The sequence below is a fragment of the Rhinolophus sinicus genome, chromosome 3 (assembly GCF_057876585.1).
Source record: "Rhinolophus sinicus isolate RSI-liver-muscle chromosome 3, RSI-T2T, whole genome shotgun sequence".
Taxonomy (NCBI): domain Eukaryota; kingdom Metazoa; phylum Chordata; class Mammalia; order Chiroptera; family Rhinolophidae; genus Rhinolophus; species Rhinolophus sinicus.
In genome coordinates this window covers 83043641-83064173 of record NC_142503.1, presented here as the reverse complement: position 1 = coordinate 83064173, position 20533 = coordinate 83043641, and the positions used below count along the sequence as shown (strand labels likewise).

Below are 20533 nucleotides of genomic sequence, written 5' to 3'. Positions count from 1 at the left end.
AAAATCTGTTTTTAATATTTTATTAAGATTTTTTATATTTGAAAATGAAACTGTAATATTAAAATTCTCAATTGAATGGAAATAATTGCAGGGTTCTATTGTTCTTTATGGTTTCAAATGGTTTTTACAGAGACCCACATACTTATCTGAACAACTTCCTCTTGCTCAGATTAACATGACTTGTATCCTGTTGGCAAGGATCTATTATTTTTAAACGTAATTGTTTACTTTGTTAAGGTTACAGGCAAAGGTTTGAAAATATTTTACTTTATTTACAATTAGTTCACATCAAATTACGAAATATTGCAATACTTGTATGAGTCTCTGGGGTGGATATATTTAGAAGATTTAGAATAAAAACTTAAAATATTTGGTAGAAAGTTTAATTAAGACAGTAAACTCTGTATGAAAGTAGAAGATGAGAAAAGCAAAGTAAAATTGTTTGGCATGGGGGAATCATTTTAATTCTAGCCTCCTTTCACACACTTGTGCAAATCACGTACCCCTCCCACGATCACTACACCATCACCAAGGCTGCCATTTACAAGTATCTTTCACAGGCACTACAGGAGACTGTTCCTCTAAACTTTTCAGTTACCCTATATATATGTTGCAAAGAAACAATCCTAAATATACCCATTTACTGAACTCTCAAACTATAGAAACAAATGGGAAGGCTTAGACCTACTGTAGCAGAGAATATTTTGCAGAACAAACGGAGGAGCTTACGAGGATCTAATTGTTTAGAAAATCAGTGTAAAAGTTACATAAACTACCTATCTCCAGCACTTTCATAGAAAGTTCCTGAAACAAAAAGCATTCCCTATCTTTTCTTCTTCCCTAACTTCATCTTTTTTCCCCATCCCTCTCCATTCTCTAAACATTTTAACCAATTGTTTCTTTAAAAATACATAGAGTTACTGACAGTCTTAACTTACTAACTTAGTTTCCACCAAAACTGTTCTTTCACCGGAATTGTCCTTTCTTATATGCAAAGATTGCATTTTGGGGAATATACAGTGATTGTTTTGACTATATCACGGAAGGAAACCTAACTTTGGAGATAACAATACTAGAAAAGTCTGATATTGAATGCATTTGCTGTTTGTTCCAAAGCCACATTTTAGAGATCATTTAAAAGCAAAGACTGCATTGCTTGAGCAGACTTTTATTACTTCTTTGTAACATGACTTTGGATTATAGTTCAATTATATACTACAGACAGACGATGTTTCTATATTTTATTAATTTAGGAAAAAGCCTAATCCTTGTCTTTAAAAGTTAAAAAGTTATTTCCACCGGTATGTTATTTACACAGATGGTTCAAAAAGTATTTCACATTGCTTTCTAAGAAAAGGTTTTCTAGTTCCTTTGACTTATTGAGAAAAGTTTCAATTATTCAAACATTTATATAATCCCCTGCCAAATCTCTGGTTATTCCAGTTATGTGGCATAAATAAAATGACAATGTACTTATTTAAAGAGACATTCTCCAGGCTCTCAATAAATGCTAAAAGATTTTATAAAGCAAATTTATATAACTTACTGAGTAAAATTGCACTACCGCTTTGTAGAATTTATGATTTGTATTAGGAGAAATACACATATAAAACAAACGGATATTAACTTAGATATATGACTTTTGAGTAGAAGCATAATAAATACAGAAATATATTCTGGAGAAATTTAATAGGAAAGAATTCCTTGAGCAACTGTGATCTGATCAGCTTTCTGAAAATCTTGTAGAGAATAGTTAGAGATTCCTGAGGGCAGACTGAAGGCAGAGCTCTCTCTGCCAGATTCACCCTGGGGATGAAGTGAATCGTTCACTGGATTTGCAGAAGAGGCTTCACCAAAGTGACACTTCTTTTAGCATATTCTGTAACTACCAAGAAGAGTCAGAAAATTGTATGCCTTTACTCCTGGCTTCTGAGTTGGCAGGACATTATTTAGATACATTACACTGCTACAGCAAAACTAAAGTAAAATTAGCATAGCTACAGCTTTATGCCTCACATGTTCCCTTTTCCATTCCTTTCCAAAACAAAACCCTACTCTAGAGTGTACTGATACCAAGGTGATGAAACCCCAGGGCCTTGTAAAATTGACAAAATGGTACTTTGCAAGATTGTTCTTGTTTAATTGATCATTTGCTATGAGCTGAGTACTCTGCCAAGTGCTTGCTATTTATTAGCTATTTAAACTGCAAACTAACTCTAGAAGTTAAATATTAGGCAGTAAGCTGAGACTTAAACTTAGGGTTCCTTTGACATTTTAAACTGCTATTTTCAATTCCAGGATTCAGACACAAATGTTTTTCAACGAGTAGAGGTAATTTATTTTAAGTACCTTAGGTATCTGCAGTAGTTTTTGTTGTTTATTAAAAAAAATGTGTATACAAATTGTGTATACATTGTATAAAATGTAGAAGATGAACTAATATGACTAATAAATTAAAAATTACCTGTAACATCACACCTCGAAAATACATTTTGGTTTTATAGTGTAAATCTTTACATTGACACTAGTACACTCACGCAAGCTCATGCCCTAGAGGGCAGCCCATAGTCACGAGCCAATATAAGTTCCTGATATGATTACTCTAACAGTCCCGTGATCAAGTCTCCCCTGCCTTCTATCGCCTTTCCTTTATGTGTCCCTTATACAAGACCCAGTGGAGCTTTCCAAAACTCCATCCTGGTGGTTTGAATTGACCAATCTGGACTTAGCCCAAGAACCCCAAAGCCTTTCACCCACATAGTTTAATAAAGGCATGTGCCCCGAAGGTACTGTCTCTTCTGTATCTGCACTCTGCCTTGACTTCCCACATGGCCCCTGAGGTGCGGCATGTGAGGTACTTTCTCCAGAGCCTGCAAGTTATAAACGTCTCTATTTCAATTTCTCTTGTAGTCTTTTGTTGAACGAAACATCACCATTCAGCACCCTGTGCTCTACTTAATAAGTGGTATTTGGACAAATTCCTAACACATATAAAAACCCTCTAACTTAAAACACTATTCACTCACTGTGCAACTTGCCAGATTACTGATAATTTAAATAAATAGGGAACACATAGAAAACAAACAGCACCAACAGCAAGAATCTAAATGATGCAACAAAGAAAAACTCCAAATGTGCTACAGTCAGATCTTTACTTTTCTAACTCTTCTCCAGACAATCTAGTACAATACAAGAAAAACCCCAGTATAATAAATGGGTCCAAATTCTGATTCCATTGCTTAGTAATTGGCTGGTTTTGGCAAGTTACTTAGCCTCTGTGACTTTCAGTTTTGTATCTGTTTGATTAGCTAAATAATACCCATCTTAAATTTTGAGAACTGGTCATATTCTAAATACAGAGATTGGCAGAGTATATACATGTATATTTCCTCATCCTCAATAAAAGCGAAAGAAAATGCTTTTCCCCAAGAATTATGCGAATACAGATAAAGGCACATTTTAAAATATATTATATACATATATATGTATGTATTGATATTGGGAGCAAATTAGAATAAAATAGGAACACAAACAATAGGAAAGAAACACATGGAATTCAAAATCAATCCTATAATCAAAATGCAAAAAATTAAATGGGAAAAAATATTATTTTAATTTTTATATAAGAACCGAGATTAGAGTTAGAGAATGTAAAGCTATAATTTATAATGTAAAGGTGAATAAATTGAAGCATAAAGTTGCTTGGAATGTGAAAAAAATAAACTGTAGAGACAATTTGAAAAATTTTATAAAGCAGAGTATAGAGATGAAATGTAGACAGCTACAGTGAAATATTTCCAGTATTAAAAAAAAAAAAAAAAAAAGGAAAGCATAGCTGCTGTTACAAAGAAAAATAAAGAGAAAGACTTATCCGAAGCAACCCAAATGTTTATCTTTCTTGCTTGGCAATAGTTGCCACATTGCTATATTAGTTTGGAAGAAATATAAAAGACTAAATTTCATTTCTTATGAATAAAGAAAATATGTGAATTATTGACTCCCAAATTTCCTGACCCCAAAAAGGCATTTGACTTTCTTCTTTGAATTTCGATATCTTTATGATTTTAACCTCGTCCAAGATAAATATTATTATAGCTTTAAAATGCTGAAGCCCTTTGAAAATCTTAGCCAAATTCTTATACGGTCAACACCACTGAGCATCTCTATGTTATAATGATTTATCTTTTTTACTTTGATTTGAAATTAAATGCCCTGTTAATGAAATTGAATGCCCTTGCTTTATTTTTCTTGTGCTGGTTTAAAAAGCTGTATTTTGTTTATTTTAACTACATCCATTATGTTTTTACTACTTTAAACCAGACCCACTAAATTCTTCTCTCCACATAGTTTCATCTCATATGGAGATTACGGGTTCTTGTTTTTTCAGCTTGATATTGGTTTGTGGTCACTATTTTTCCACCACCGATTCATCCAATCTACTTTTAAAGCATTAGTATATTTACTTGGGCAGAATGTTATTAGAATAGTGAAAATGTAGACATAAAATTCAGCTAAAACTCAAAATCCATTTTAGGGTTCATAGAGATTTCCTTTAAGGTACTAGATGCTTTGACAATGAACTATTTTTTAAATATTATTTATAGGAAGAACAAAGAATTTTACTGTCTAATGACTTCCAAAGACCTTACTTGGTATAGAAAAAGATTTAAATTTAGTTAGTATTCTTTCTCTCCTTCTTTCTCTCTTTCTCTTTTTCTTTCTTTGTTCCTTCCTTTCTCCTTCCTTCCTTCCTTCCTTCCTTCCTTCCTTCCTTCCTTCCTTCCTTCCTTCCTTCCTTCCTTTTCCTCCCTCCCTCCCTCCTTCCCTCCCTCTCTCCCTACCTTCTCTCTCTCCCTTTCTCTCTCTCGCTCTCTCTCGCTCTCACTCTCGCTCTCGCTCTTTCTTTTTCCCCCACTTCAAAATGAAAGGTCTGCGTATCTCAAACTGTTTTCTGTCAAAGATGTTACATTTAATTTTATAAAACGTTTTTGTATAAATGACTTCTATACTAGCATCTTCACAACCAATTTATGAAGTTAATAGTTCCTTTCTGTTTTAAAGTGATGAAACTGAAGTACGAACATTTTAAATGGCTTGGTGATGTTCAAGTAGCTAGAATCAATCAGCTGTTGAGAATCAAATCAAATGGCTCTGACCCTATTTCTATTTCTCACAACCCCAGTGTTGTTCTTATATGTTCTTCAGAATCTACCTCGTTTCTTTTTTCCCTTCCTTCTTCCCTTCTTCTAATTACATTCATCCTGAACACTATGCTAAAACAGAAGAAAAACTATTTCCCCCAGGATAGGTGAGCCAATAATTTAGCCTAGGAGTAGAATATTCTGCACAGGTCTCTTTCAGAAGAAAAAACACGGGAAAGAGTGTTGAAAATATGTAGGTCATTAAGTTTATTTGGAAAGGCAGTGCAACACACCCTTACTGTGCTGAATAAGAATGGGTTTTGGGCCTGGAACACCTACTTGCCAAGAGATCAAGGGCTCACACAGCCTGGGCCAGGCTTATCCCTTGTATGGGCGTGTCTTTCCCTGTTTCATGCTCTTTTGTTCTGCTTAAATGTTCTGCTTAAATATCAGTGGTCCTCAAGCACACCCCTAATTTTCAGTATTTCAGACTCCAAGGGGAAGAGGTCAGGGCTGCATAAGGGGTTAAATTGGTAAAATAGGTAAATTCCAGCACAGGTTGTAGGGGAGGAAGGGACGTGCTAGCCACGAGGGCCCCACCTCACTGTTGGAGCTGATGATGCTGTGTCTCTTCTCTTTGTAAGTAAAGCATCGTTCCACCTTGTACTTGATTGTATTTTGTTTTCCTTGGTGACTGTGATGCCCAGATGCAATGGGCAGAAGTGTTTGGAGTACTCCCCTTGGATTAGTAAGTGGCACACAGTACATGCTCGACAAAATTCAATACAAAATTTGATATACTGCACAACATATTTATGTCATTATTTTTTTCCCGGTGTCTTTTCCTCTCTTTGAGGTGTTTCTCCTTCCCTGATTTTCACAAATTATTACACTAGTCAAAATGAGTAAGACATAGTCTGTCACACTTCAAATTTAGTGTTAACCTACCTTGGTTTGTCTTATTTCTTAACATTTCATTAACGGCTCTCATTAAAATCAAAAGTACCTTTAAGTATGTTTTTTCTCAAACAAAAATGTTATGTACAATGTATATATTCACTTTTCTCAATAAAAGATAAATAAAAATTAGAGAAGCAATGGAAATTATTAAATTATATCTTCAAAGGATTGAAAGGAAACAACTGTCCACAAAGAATTATCAGAATACACTGCTAACAGACTGAAATTAAAAGAAATTCTAAAGAAAAGTGTTTATGCAGAAGGATCATGATCTCTGATATTGGTCCATTTATACAGAAAGAATAAAGAGCACAAAAAATGAATGTTGGCTGTTTGAAATAATAAATTAAATGTTGGAATTTAAAATATATTAAGAATTAAAACACACGATGCAAACAGTACAAAATCAGATAAAGAAGTAAGTGAGATCACAGAATCATTAGGCCCTTGAATTATCCAGTTATGGTAATGAATAATTAAAGTTAAAATCTAATAGATCAAGAAATTTTTTAAATTAAAGTTTATTGGGGTGACAAACTTTAAGAAATTTTTTAAAAACATATTTTGAATCAATAGAGGAATATGTAATAATAAAGTAATACTTATTGAAAGTAAATTAAGACAAACAAGGGAAAGCAATATAGGAACAAAAGGAAGATAGTACAAATAGAAAAGAAACATTAAGTTGTTAGATTTAAAGTAACATTTATTGGTGATCACATGAAATGTTTGGCATATTCTCATTAACATAAAGATCGTCAGACTGGACTAAAACAACATTAGTAACAAAAATAACTATTTAAAGCTTACAAATATGAACAGAGAAAATTTGAAAATGAAAAAAATTGGGAATATATAACGAAAACACTAAGAAAGCTGAACTACCTTTATTAATATCAGGCACGGATTTTTTTAAGGCATAAGTATAACTAGACATGGAGAAGGACATTTCCTTATTTTTCAAAAAAGAGATGAATCCCCACAAGAAAATATAACGATCCTAAATGTATATGCATGTAAAAAAAACGTAGCTTTAAAACGCACAAAATATAAAGTTAGCAAAATGTATAAGAGAAATAAATAAAGCTAAAATCATATTTGAAGTCTTTTTAAATATACCTTTTAGTTACTGATAGAAATATCAAGGAAGGAAAAAGCGTCTTAAGGCTATAGAAAACTTCTATAGCCTTAATTTCTATATCTTTAAGCGTTCTGCACTCAACAACTGCATATCACTATTGTAATTTGTACTTTCAAGAAGTACAAATAATCATTATAAAAATTGACCACATACTGAGAAATAGAGAAAATTAAACATATTTCAAATGATTGAAATCATAGGGAGCATTTTCTTTGGCCTCAGTGGAATTGGGTGAAAAACCAATAACAAAAATGATAATTTTAAAATCTCCAAATATTAGCAAATGAAGTAATACACTTTTAAATATCTTTTGACTTTTCAATGATATCACAATACAAATTAGAAATGTTTTAAACTGAATGGCAATTAAATTGTGCCACATAGAACTTGTGATAATCAACTATAGCAACTTATTATTTTATGTAAAATAAAGGCTGAAAAACAATTGTGTAAGCATTGATCTCAAGGCGCTAGAAGTTAAATAGCAAATTAAACTCAAAGGGAAGAGAAATACAGTGAGCACCTTCTTTCTTTAGAAAACAAATGTAGACTACAAAATAATTAAAAATCCTAAATTTGTTCTGAACCTCTTGATAAATATAATAAGCCTATAGCAAAATTAATAAACAATGGTAATTAAAAATTGCAATTATGAGAAATGATAAAGGTTATGTCTGTACAAATCCTATAGATATGAGGAATTTATTATGGCAATGGTATGCCAACACATTTGAAAATGTTGATAGGAGCAACAAATTCTATGAAAACCTAAAATGACCAATGATAATCAAAGAAATAGAAAATATAAATAGATCTATGTCTAATAAAGAAATTGAAACTGTAATTTAAAATCTTCATGAAAGGTAGATCTAGCAATGTATTCTTTTATGTTAAGTAACTAATACCAATCTTCACAGAAATCTCTCAGGGGGTAGTAAAAAAGAGATGCTTCTAATTCTAACTCTTCTTCAGGCCAGCATACGCTTGATATTAAAATTTAACAAGTAACCACTAAACTACTGTCTGTGTCAATGAGTTTTGTTTCTTTGTTTGTCTTGTTCCTGTGTTACTTTCGGTTTTATATCCCACATATCAGTAAAATCATATGGTTCTCAAAGTTTTCTGTGTGACTTATTTCGCTTAGCATAATAATCTCAAGATCCATCCATTTTTTTTGAAAATGGCAATAATTTAGTTGTTACCACAGGATAAGAGGTAGATGAGGGCAAACAGGGTCAAATATATGGTGATGGAAGAACTGACTCTGGGTGGTGAACACACAATGTGATATATAGATAATGTATTACAGAATCGTACACCTGAAACCTATGTGTCTTTACTAACCATTGTCACCCCAATATACTTTAATAAAAAAAATTAATTGTAATAACATATACCAATAACAAAAGATAAATACAAGTCATGTGGATATTTTTTTGGCACCCCAGTACATGAAAAGATGAAAGAGGAATTACTTTTGTTGAAGCAAGAATAAAGAAAATAAATGACAGTCAACAAAAATAATCTAACAAGTGCATGACAATAATTAATAGTTATAAACCAAAAATAACTATGAACATGAAGCAAAAATCATGAAAAACATGATTAGCATATCAAATTCTTCAGTAATGTATAGAAAGAACTACACATCAAAACCAAGTTTTGTTTATTCAGCATAGTCAGTTCCCCGGCTTAGGACAAAGATGTAGCAGGAGTTCAATGGGGAGATTATGATCTTTTGAAATTGGTGCTGGTTCAATTGGATATTTGTTAGGAAATACATGAACGTTTACCCCAACATTTCACCATATCAAATCAATTCTCAATGGGATTTACCCAGGAAGAAAAGTAAAACATAAATCTTTTAGAAAATGACAGCTAAGAATATCCTAACAATCTTGAGGTAGGTAAAGCTTTCCAAGATATGACATAAGAAGCATTCACAATATGGGAACATTTTGATGAACTATATTAACATTTGAAAAATTCTACTTATCAAAAGATGTCATTAAGAGAATAAGGAGAAAAGTCATGCAGTTAGGTAATAAATATCATGTTTAATGGGAAAGCATGATAGGTCTTTAACACTGGGACTAAGACATTACTATGTAAACTAGTATTCAGATATTACTGTTAGGTTTGAGCCATAATTAAAATAAAAGTGAAATTATCACTTTGTGAGGGGTGTGAATGTCTAACTATTATGTTGCCTTATACACCTGAAACTAATAAAAATACATACATACATACATACATACATACATACATACATAAATTAAAGTGAGAAATTAAAAATGTAGGTTTGGCACTGAATGATGATACTATTATTATTGCAGGTGACTCTCACCTGCACAGCAAAAGCAGGAAAGCAGCTACACCAGTGTGGAAAAATGAAAGTTCCATAAATAGTTTGGTGGATATGGAGTAGATAATTAGGGAAAACAAAATAAAGTTGGATGGGTGTCTTACATCTTATATCGGAATAAATGCAGATGGCAATCTAAATGTAAATAAGAAAGTGAGAGGGGGAGAAGAGAGAGCGGAGAGCAGAAAGAAAGAAAATAAAAATAGCAAGACGAGAAAATATAAAGCTCAAATCTAGGAGTGGGCATGACCTTTTTTAAGTTGACTCCCCCACCCCCGCAAAAAACCTAGAACTAAAAAGGAAGATGAGAATATCCAACCAATTAAAAAATAATCAAAGATATTCTTGACAAAGTTCAGAAATATAACATCAGCTTCCTTGTACCCCTCTAATAAATTAGAAAAACATAATAGAAAATGAAATACTAAAATTATAAAGTATTTCAAATATCTATTTTCCTTAATAAACTTCTTAATGATATGTAATTATAAAACAAATTCCAGGTGTATTGTAATAGAAAATTGACTAATCTTAGTTTTATTGAAACAAAGATAAAGATATAAGATTAAGTCAGGTAACTTGAAAAATGTATAACAAACAAGTGGCATTTGTGCTGCAATTTATTGAGATACACTAAAATTTCAGGATGAGAAAATAAGCTAATACTTCTAGAAAAGACAAAAGTCAAATGAAATTAAGGAGAAGTTCAGATCGATTCATACTATAGCATAATCTTATGTTATCAAAAGAGGAATGTGTAAACTGTACAGAAGATGATTTTTAAAAACTGGCTTTCTAGATGGAGAAAAGAAACTTTATTTTTTCAATCTACAAATATTTATTGAGTTCCTTTTAAATACAAAGCTTCACTGTCTATCCTAGGGACTGTAGCTATACATCCATGAACCAAACAAAGTCTCAGCCATTATATAACTTGTAATCTAGTGGAAGAAAACAGAAATTAAAGAAACAAATATATGATGTTAGATGGTAGCAGGCACAGTGAGCAAAATAGTCTGTGAAGAGGCTAGGCAGTTGTGATGGGGATAATGGTGGCAGTGAGGCTGGGGTGAGGCTGAGCCTGGGGCGGTGAAGGTGAGCCTGGGTGGTAGTGAAGGTGGTGATGATAGTGGTGCGTGGTTTACTACGTGTTCAGTTGTTAGAGAAGACCTCAATGATAAGTGTCCTGTGAGCAGAGAACGAAAAGAAGTGAGGAAGTTAGTAAGGCACAGAGTAAAATATAAAAGCCATGTAGTTCAGCTGTGGTTAGCAGGCAGGAGGAACAGGAATAAGGCTAGTGTGCTTGGACTGAAAAGTACAAAGTACATGAGGGTGTTGAACTCAAACTCATGATATCAGAGAAATGCAATGACTTAGCATGTAGAACACACTCATACATACATACATACATACATACACACACACATACACATACACAAAACGTTTGTCTTCTGACAAGTCTTTTTCTTTTGTTCAACATTTAATAATATTCTAGCATTTTGTCTTTCCTGGGGTCCAAAATGCTCGTTTATGGCTATGCCAATTCATATCCAATCCTTGAAACACTGAACGTTCAACCTCTCCATCTTCTAAAAGCTTTTTCTATCAAGTAAAAAGATCATAGAGTATGTGCTAACCCAAAGTATGGTGTTTTTTAATGCTTAACCTCTCAATTTTAACATCTCAGCCAATTTCAAAGTCATTAATTTAGGTTAAATTGTAGTAATCCTTTAAGTAAAATGCTACATTTTTCTGGTACTTTCATTCAAAATTAATTTCATTTTAAATAAATTCAGAGAAAGCCAAAATTTACAAGTTAATAACTGGCTTGAGCCCATATCTTAGTTATGTGGAGTTCTGTCAGATTTACATAACTAAGTCCAAATTTCTGGCTTAGTATTATACACTATTAAATGGAACACTGCATATTGAAATGAGCAACTTCTAAATAGGATTTCAGGTGAATCTACTAAAACTCTGGCACATATGATTTTTACTACATCAGTTCTTTTGGTAGCTTTGATAAGTCAGTTTATTTGGACTAGTATTAAATTGGTCTTCAATTTAGTCCCATTGAAGATCACTATTTTAATGTTCTTAGGTTCAAATCTACATTGATGAGAATGAGAAAACAAATGTCATCCCTCATCCCATTGCCTTATGTTAGGACTTTTATGAAGTATGATACAAGATGATAGATTCACAATCCAAGCAGACAAGCTCTGGTGAACCTTCTGTTATTTGGCAAGCAGTATGAAAGGCATGTCTTTATAACAGGAATAACAAAGGACTTTTGAAATACATAGGTAAGACATTAATACATTTTCATTATAAACTGTAAAAAAATGAAAATAATACTGAAGTACTAATTTAGATTTACTAGTCCAAGTTCTCAAGGTTAACCTAAGTTATCAGTTTTGTTTTGTTTTGTGTTGTGTTGTTTTTACACTTCCAGACCTGATTGTATTTATTTATTTACAATATAAACATCTGGCAAATATATTATCAAATACCTATCTGGTTGATATGGTAATATGTGTCAATCTGCTATGAGTATGAACTGAGAATTATTTCAAGTTTCTTCTACCTTCTAAGCCTTCTCTAAATATATTTTCTGCTTTTTTCATCTATACAGGCAGTCTATCTAAAACAGAACATTATAAAGCAGATACAAAGACTAGAATATACTTTAGGCCTACTATTTTGTGTAGATCTAAAATGACTTATGTCATATTAAATTTTAAAAACTAGTGCCAATTTCAGCATCAAATATCATGTTCCTTAATGCACACTTTTGCTTCAGAACAGGTATCCTTTCTGTTCACCAATGTAAAGCCAGCACCTAGCACATTAACTGCCATGTGAGTATGTACTCAAAACATTTGCATGATTAAATGAATGCACTGAGGAAAACAAATTGTTATAGATTCAATGGTGGGAAAATCTAGTCAGAATATCTTAAAAATCAAAACTGTGTTGGTGAATAAAGGGCAGGGAAACATCTATTGACCCTATAGCTCAAAATAGACAACTCTGCAGCTTTCTAATGAATTCTTCCTCTGAGTCACAGTTGGCCAGTGTACCAGAATCATCACTAGCAGATTGGTATCCTAATTACATCATCATCACCATCAGTATTATTTTTATCCTGACCTGCGATTGCACTACTTGGTTCAGTTGGACACCCAAGTCAGTCGTATTCGCTCAGGACCTTAGTTTCCTACTCCATATACAATCCCCACTCTATTATCTGAAAAACCATTACAGAAACCTAAAATTTCCAAAGTAAGAATAATTAACTAGTGATATTCTTCCACACATAAGATAGCACTGATACGAAAATGAATAGTATATTGTTGTATATTAATGTACTGTTCTCTTTTGAATTTTTTGTGTATGATTTTTTCCCATACTTAACAACTCTCTCCCCAAAATGAAACTATGTAAAAATTTAATCACAATACATTGAAAATGTAGCTTCTTTATTTTTCTATTCTGATTTGATCCTCCTTACAAGATACCATCCCATAATCAGTTTTTCTTATTTGTAAAGCTGCACTACATTCAATTCCTATTGTCAGCTATAACCCCAGCCTTTGGCAAAGATGGGACTTTGCTCCCCAAGGTTCTCCACTATAATTCAGTCAGGGCTCCTTGAGTGCTACCCACAGCATTCATTCTGCCATCACATATTCAAGCTGAATAAATTGGTTGGTTAGGTCATATGGGCCAAGTGTGAGAATTACTTGCACTGCAGTCTGGACCAACTTCAGAGACTTTGCCCTTGACTCATTTCAAAGCTGTCAGCCTTTCAGTTACCCAAACAATTGTATCAAAATACTCAGTCAAATAAGGAGATGTCCTACAAAGTTCAAACACCAAATAAATGTGTGCTGCTTTCTGACATCATTATCTTTTCATTTAGAAGGGATAACACAATACACCCTTCACCTCCACTGGCCCAGGAAGTTCAATAAATTGACAAGTCCCTTTATTTGTGTAGGATTTTTTTTTCCTCTTTCATTATTTAGACATGTGTTTTCCAAGTCATTTAGGATGCCTACAATCTTTTACCTTCAGTTTTTATTAAATGTCCAAGTGATATCCTTTGGGATGGTAGCAGAGTAAGTGTTCTGTTGATTAAATCCTGTCTAAAATAAGATAGGACACATGAAATGCCCATTATAATTTCTCTTTTCCTTCTCCATCATTTTAATTTCCCTTTCATCCCCTGCTACCTTGATCTGTCCTGGAAGAAAATTGTATATCCATAAATACTAATTCAAATAGAATATAGATATATTTCAAGTAACCCCTTTTCTACATAGACTTTCCTTTTACTAGAATGTTCTTCCTGCAGTGAACTGCATTTATCTCATTTGCTCCTGACTTTGTTGAGCTTTCAGCTCAATTTTCATCTTATTCAAGATACCTTCTCTGACAAATCTGAGGGAAACAGCGTTTACCTTAATCCTAGAATTTTCTATCTAGCGAAGCCATTATTGTCCTTTGTACACATGTAGGTTTAAGTCTGAGAACACACACGTAATTAGAGTTGTTTCTGCATATTTTAATCTTTTCTAGTATTTTCTGTTTTCAATAACATTTAGATCACTTGTTAACTACCTTATATTTATAAAAATGATATACTTATAATGTATTAGTGAGATATTGATAATAACGATAAGTAATCATTAATTAATTAAAGTAATTCAATAGCACCTAAGTACTAAGTACCTGTAACTAAGAAAAAAGCATCTTTACAAAATACCTTAATGTCCATATACTGCAACTGTCCCCACTCTTAAACAGTTCTAACCTTCTCTTCCTCATCAATGAGTCATTTTTTAAAATCTTCACTTTTATTATATATATAGTATTAGTATCTAGTATATATTAATAAAATATTTATTAGCTTTGTATGTTTTTTTTAACTTTATCAAATGGCATGTGTCATATGCATTTTTATTATTTGCTTTCATGCTTAGTATTATGGTGCTGAGTTTCATGATCCTTGGTACATGTAGGTCACACTTTGGCCATTGTAACTTAGAACTGAATTTTCTTATAATTTATTTAGCCACTTTTCTGTGGAAGAACAATATTGCTTTTCAAGTAAAAATAGTATTTCACTATTCAAAGAGTGCTAATATGAATACTCTCATACACATTGCCAGAGTAAGTATGCAAGAGTATCGCTGGTATTCTAACACGTTAGTTCTTTTTTCTTTTTTCCTACTTTTGTTCTACCTTCTCCTACTTTCATTCCAGTTAGCATGATGACTCTTGTACCTATTTTCTGTCACAGGTGAGACAGTTTGTGTGTTCTGCTTCTTTTTGGAGAGGCTTATCTCTTTTTGGAATTTAGGTTACTTCATTGCTTGCAAATTCAGTTCTCTTATGGGTCCAAGGAAGGTTATGAATTAGTAGTATATTTGGCTTTTTCTCATTGTTACAGTGGCAGCAACATTGTTTTCTATATCCTGAGCAAAAGCAGAGGCCCTGTATTAGATTTTAATATATGAAATAGAAATATTTGAGGGATACTTTTAAGAGATAGGTATTAACAAACAAATAATGAACTTATGATGAACCTAGAATTTGGGATAATGTTGTTATTTTTTAATTGTTGTTGTTACTTTCTGTTTTTGTCAACAAATACTAAGAAAATATGAAAAGGACACTTGAATTATATTCCCAATATTATACCTTTTTAGCTTGGTGGTGGGTCCAAGTCTGTTGGCAGTAATAGTCTCTCTATATATTTTTTATTCATAGAAGTTTATATGTCTGAAGTGGTTCTATCTCAAAATAAATACAAAGGAAAAAAATTACTTGTTAATTAGATGATCATATACTTAATCTAATTTTGCCTTAATCAGCTATTTTGTGTTATCACAATTTTAGATTGTGAGGTACTGTGTTTCCCTGAAAATAAGACCTAGCTGGACCATCAGCTCTAATGCATCTTTTGGAGCAAAAATTAATATAAGACCCGGTATTGTATTGTATTATATTATATTATATTACATTATATTATATAAATCATATTATGTAATACCTGGTCTTACATTATATTAAAATAAGACGGGGTCTTATATTAATTTTTGCTTCAAAAGGCACATTAGAGCTGATGGTTTGGCTAGGTCTTATTTTGGGGAAACATGGTACAAACAAGCAAATTTTATGCATTACTAATTGTAATAACCCTGCAGAAGTGTCTTTGGAATATGTCATGGCACATTCATAGGCTAAAAGTCAATTATATGTGATAGGTTTGTTAAACTGTTCCAGGCAAAGCAATTTATTTTTTAATTTCAGAAACCATGCTCTTGTTTTCCTAGAACTAGGGAAATATCAGTTCTGCAAAACATTCAACTCTTATTCCATTACAAGTCTATTAAGAATTACAATGTTGGTGATTGACCTGTACACTCTGTCCCTATAAAATCTCAGGTTGCTACAGTTGTACTATTAATTATCATTATTTCCTGATGCCCTGGTGATCCCCCTGAGAAATGTACTTTTAGAGAATTTAATATGTTAACACTCTGATGGAAACATTTAGAGTACTGGAAAAGGCAAATGACCAAATATCACCCTAGTAGTTTCCAGCTGTTAATTCTTATTTTCTGTAAAAGCAGTTTTTCATCAGAAAGTATTTTATCAAACCTTGGATTATCCCCATCAATTACTCACTCACTGGAATTTTAAGCTGTAGAGGAAAATGTACTTTAGAAGAACATGAGAAAAGTATCGTTGGATGTGATATGAAAGTTTGAAATATATGTTTAGTTTTAGGTTAAGAGACATCCAACATGAAATATAGGGGAGGTAATGTCAGCCTTGCTAATGTTCACAGAAATACTGATTATTATGCCAGTGGTGTGAGAAAAATAGCCTGGAGAATCATACTATCAGGAAAACTATACGTGAAGGTCATAGACTCAGATATTGAAGATCTGACACTTGGCTTGGCATTTCCTTATGAGCCTAAGCTTATAATAGCTTTGTAAAGATAAACTGAAAAATAAAATCAGATTTTTATCCCTAGTCAGGGATAGAAAGACTCAATACTGCCAAGGTGGCAGTTCTTCCCAACTATAGCTTCAATGCAATATCAATAAAATCCCAGCATGTTTTTTTGGATATCAATAAACTGATTCTAAAGTTTATATGGAGAAGCAAAAGATCCAGAATAGCCAACACAATATTAAAGGACAAGAACACATTTGGAAGATTGATGTTACCCTATTTTGATACTTACAGTAATCAAGCAGTATGATATTGGGCGGGAAATAAACAAATAGATCAATGGAACAGAATAGAAAGCCCAGAAATAGACCCATAAATATAGTCAACTGGTCTTTGACCAAAAAACAAAAACAATAAAATGGAGCAAAGACAGTCATTTCATCAAATGGTGCTTGAAAAACTAGACATACATACACACAAAATGAATCTAGTTACAAGCCATATACCCTTCAAAAAATTAACTCAAAATGGATCACAAACCTAAACATAAAATGTAAATCTATAAAACTCTTAACTGACAACAAGTAGAAAATCTAGATGATCTTGAGTTAGATGAAGACTTTTAAATACAAACCAAGGCACAATCCATGAAAGAAAAAAATTGAGAAGCTAGACTTTATTAAGTTTCTTTTGCTCTACAAAAGATACTATCAAAAGAATGAAAAGTAAGCCACAGACTGTGAGAAAATATTTCCAAAAGACACATTTAAAAGGACTTTTTTTTCCAAAATATAAAAAGAACTCTTAAAACTCAAGAAAACAAACAACCCAATTAAAAAAAAAAAGTCCAGAATAGCCATGAGCAAGCGGAACCAGGAGTCGTACGTGCAGCTGGCTGAGCTGGAGTTCCTAGCCTGCTTCAAGGAACAGGTCAGTCACAGGGAAGGGCCCATCGTAGAGACCAAGAGAATCCAGGCCCAGCTCCCAGATTAAGATGGTGATCACAGTGACAAAGAAGATGGTGAACAGCCCCAAGTGGTGATTTTTTAAAAAGAGAGACCTGTCATTTGAAGAAGTCATGAAAATGAAAGCAGAAATATAGGCGCCAAAGCAGATGAAGAACCAGCTTCAGATGATGGAAGAATCACGTATCGAAAACCAGTCAAGCGTTCCTCAGGTGCAAAATATTCAGATTTAACAGCAATCTCAAAGAAGAAGACAAGTGAAGATGAAATAAATGAGCAGGACTCAGTTAAAAAGAATGCAGGCAAATCAAAAACAGAAGCCTCCTTTCTTTTCACAGTAGAGATGAAAATTAATAAGTGTAAAGATTTGGGATTTAGTGTTTAAGAGCACGAGGGGTGTTTTTCAAAATAATTTTTTTTATTATAATGATAATACAAGTTCATTTTAGAAAATACAGAAAAAAAATAGTAAAATAAAAACTATGTCCATTCATCCATACAACTTTAGCTTGAAATGCTAACTCTGTAGACATTAACTCCTATTAACTCCTATTAACATGTTATTTCCCATGTGGGGTATGCACATTTGTAAATGTTATATACATACATACATATAATATATATATATATATATATATATATATATATATATATTTTTTTTTTTTTTTTTTAACTTTTTTTTTTAAGTGTATTTTTACAGGACCCATCAGCTCCAAGTCAAGTAGTTGTTTCAATCTCGTTGTGGAGGGCGCAGCTCACAATGGCCCATGTGGAGATCGAACCGACAATCTAGTCAATAGCACTGTGCTCTAACCAACTGAGCTAACTGGCTGCCCTGTAAATTATAGTTTTAAACAAAATTTGAGATATACTGTGTATGTTCTCTATACTGCTTCTCAGTTGATGTTAAATTGTGAGCATTTTTCCAGTTAAGTAAAATTCAAAATGAGAGGATTTTGTAATTAAACAGAACCCCTGTTGTATCTTCCTCATCAGCAGAACCCCACTTTGATGTGGGGGAGAAGATCATGTCCGTAGGTAAGAATTCTTCCCCAAATCCTCCTAAGCGTACTTCTATGACAGCTCTGGAAAGTTGTGCGATACAGGTGGGTCTTGTACAAGTAAGGATCTAATACAGATACAATTTAGGATCTAATGTATAACATGGTGACTGTAATTGATAACAGTGTAAAAAAGAGGGAGACACAAGTGGAAGTCAGCTTAATAAAGCTACCAGGTTTTTTGATGCAAAAGGAGAGATTTGGCAGGCATGCACCTTTGTCCTTCTGTCTTCATCCTGCCTGGAGCATAGACATGAAACCTAGGAGTACAGGGCCCATTTTTAGGCATGAGGAAGGCAGCCATGGGTGGTACAGTGGAAAGACTCAAGGAGCTTGGATCCAATGGCATGCCTCCAGGAGCTGCTACACCAGCCTTGGGCTGCCAACCCTTTGGAATTGATACAGGAGAAACAAAAGAAAAAACAAAACAAAACTCTTTTTTAAGCCTCTGTCAGGTTTCTGTTACATGAAGTCTAAGTAAGACAGTGATCAAACTATGCTTATACAGAAACCTCCAAATGCAATTCTAGTGACTCCTTGGGATAAATTAATGGAAGCAGAATTACTGGATCAAAGTGTGTATTTTTTTTCTTTAATTCTTACAAATATTTTTTTCCAGCTTACTGAGAAATGATTGACATACATCACAGTATAAATTTAAGGCATATAACATAATGGCTTGATTTGCATCTATTGTGAAATGAAAAGTATTTGAATATTTTTAAAGCTTTTGATGCCTACTTTCAACTTGCTTTCTCGAGAGGTTTTTACCACTTTTCCATTTTTCACGGATGAGCTGAAGAGCCCACTTCAGCTCCTCTGTGATAACAGTACACCAGACATGGGCTGGCACCAGCCATTTCATTTTTGTCAATTTGATGTATTGAAAATGGTGTTTCATATTTAAATTTAATTGGCATTTTCTTTGATTTACCAGGGAAGCTAAACTGTTTTTCATAGGTTAACAGGCCATTTTGTATCTTTTTGAATTAACTTTTTGTTCAATTTTCATTCATAGTCATATTTTTCTTACTAATTTGTAAAATATGTAATGTCAGTCTTTTTTGTTGTTCTGTTTTCCAACCTCTGCATCAGATAAAAAATCATCTATATTAAAAAAAAAAATGGTCCAAAGAAAATAACTAGACACCTCCCCAGAGAAAATATACAGACGGCCAATAAGCATAATAAGAAAAGATGTTCCACATCATATGTCATCAGGGAAATGCAATTGAAACAAGATACCACTACACACCTATTAGAAAAGTCAAAATCTGTGACACTGACAACACCAAGTCCTGGTTAGGATGTGGAACAACAGGAATTCTGTGTCATTGCTGGTGGGAATGAAAAATGCTTCACTCACTTTGGAAGAGAGTTTGGTGGTTTCTTAACCAAACTAAACATACTTTTACCATACTATCCAGCAATCATGCTCCTTAGTATTTACCCAAAGGAGTTGAAAACTTACGTTCACACAGAATCTGGCACATGAATGTTTATAGCAGCTTTATTCATAATTGCCAAAACTTGGAAGCCACCAAGGTGTCTTTCCATAGGTGGAGACACAGAGAAAATTTAGATGTGCATTATTCATTTCCTCACTGAGTATATGCTCAGTAAATGCAAACGATTGCCAATATATCTTGTTCATTAAGTGAAAGAAGACAATCTGAAAAGGCTATATACTGTATGATTCCAACTATATGGTATTCTGCAAAGGCAAAACTACTGCGTTTTCCCAAAAATAAGACCTAGCCAGACAATCAGTTCTAATGCGTCTTTTGGAGCAAAAATTAATATAAGATCCTGTATTTATATTATATTATATTATATTATATTATATTATATTATATTATATTAATTACATAGGACACAGTCTTATGTTATATAAGACCCGATACTATATTTATATTAATTATATT

General features: G+C 32.9%; 1 pseudogene; it reads left to right on the top strand.

Moving 5' to 3' along the window:
- Positions 1-17440: 17440 nt before the first annotated feature.
- On the top strand, positions 17441-17901 carry LOC109445571 (uncharacterized protein KIAA1143 homolog pseudogene; annotated as a pseudogene).
- The last annotated feature ends 2632 nt before the right edge of the window (positions 17902-20533 follow it).